The following is a 2,030-nucleotide window of genomic DNA, read 5'->3' as shown; positions in this document are numbered from 1 at the left end:
CGAATATTATGCAACAATATTATAAGGGGTAAGTCACTTAAAACTATTTGAGAACACCAATTTTTTTATGGTAATGCCACTGTAATACTCACTACTGTTAAAACACTCCATGCAAAAAAAAATATATTGTTTTAAAAAATATTACAAACCTTATCAATGACCCACGAGGTGACGTAGATGATCGAAATCATGTGAAAAATGTGTTGTAAGTAGAATATATATGGAAGAATATTATTTCCCAATAAATCATTGTATATTGTAAAATGAAATGTTTCGATTAAAGCATGGGTAAATGTAAATGTGAAATATAACAATAATACCGGTCCGTAACCCAAACTAAATAATCTAAGTAACTCAGAGACTTCAGAATGCAACAATCGTATAGTTTCTGCTAACATTGTTATATCAGAATTTGTCCATCCACCTGCAGGCAAGGCTATTAACCCAGAAGGTAAGCATTTCCATAATCTATTCAACTCACAAAATCGGAACCCCAAGTTACTGAGATAATAAAGTGATGTAACCATAACTACGAAGATAATAATATCTGGTGTATGGAATAAGAATGTTGCACAATGGGACAATTCTCTAATTGACTTGGGGCGAAATGAAATATAGGAAAATTGAATACAAATAAAAAACAAAACAAAAAAAGCGAAAATAATATTCCAAAATCTTTTACTTATTGAATATAATTTAACAGGGAAGGATACATTTAATAAAAACAGTTTTCTGTCGAATTCGATGATGCCATTAATAAACCTGTAATTAAATATAATATATTAGCCATTAATAACCTGTAATCTGTATGTACCTACAGTAATTGTAAATGTTTATTTCTGATAATCTGATGTGAGTGATAGGTACAAGTTCTTTTTCCCTATACCGGCTATACCTTTTGAGTTACCCATACCTATCTAACCTAAGGGTCAGGATAATATGAACCTAAGTCATAACTAATAACCTAATATTATAAACATGAGTGTTTGGATATAAATCTAAATCTTTAATAATACATTACATTAAGTATTATCTAACTGTTTATCATGGCATATTAGCATCTGATGTCTATTGTAAAATAAATCACTTCAAAATCACGAAAATTTGCAAATTATTTTGTGTTAGAAATTCATAAAATTTTTCTTTTTAAACCTAAGATTTCAAATTTTAATACCTACAAGATTTCTCATAAGTTTGTCTAATTTAATATAAAAAAAAATCTCGACCAGAAATTCAAATTTATTTTTTATGAACGTTTGAAGTTCAAATTTTTACAACATTGGATATTCACTCGATTTCTCATATGTAGAGATTTTCTTATTTTTCCTATTTTTTAAAAACAAATAACTGTAGATACATGAAAATTTCATTGAATGTCTATATTCTCTTTCTATACAAAATAAAATTTCGAAAATATTTTGACTCGTTTTAGCTGTTTATGGACAATTCAAATTCCAATTTTAGATTCTGAGTGGAACGATTAATGTATTGATTTTACAATGATGTGTGTTTTTTTTTTTTTTGTGTCTGTGTACACGATAAGTAGTCGAAATAATGCTACGATTTTCAACTTCAGTATCTTGTTCGATCAGAAAGTGAATATCGTTGGTGCATTGGGGAGGTCAAAATTTAAATTTCCCAGTAGTTTTCAAAAGCGCCGGGAAAAACAAAAGAAAAATTAAGGAAAAACGGGAATTTTTACTCAAAATCGATTTTTCACAAAATTGAATTTGGTTTTTGGTGTAACTTTAAGATTATTAGATATATGAAATTTTGACTGAATGTTTATCTTAGCATTTTCTATACACCATAACATTTTCAAAATATTTTGATTTATTTTGAGCTCTTTACGGACATTTTCATTTTCCATTTTTTTTTAGTTTTTTTTCTAAAAATATCAATAAAATTTTATTTGTTGGATAAAAAAGCTTGAAAATTTAATAGAAGATTGTATTCTAGTATATTGTTTCAAAGGCAGATGAAAAATATTAAAAATCGTTAGTCACAGTTTTTTTTTATAAGCATTTAAA

This window comes from Acyrthosiphon pisum, chromosome A3 (assembly GCF_005508785.2).
Source record: "Acyrthosiphon pisum isolate AL4f chromosome A3, pea_aphid_22Mar2018_4r6ur, whole genome shotgun sequence".
Classification (NCBI taxonomy): domain Eukaryota; kingdom Metazoa; phylum Arthropoda; class Insecta; order Hemiptera; family Aphididae; genus Acyrthosiphon; species Acyrthosiphon pisum.
Note: the sequence above shows the minus strand (reverse complement) of the source record.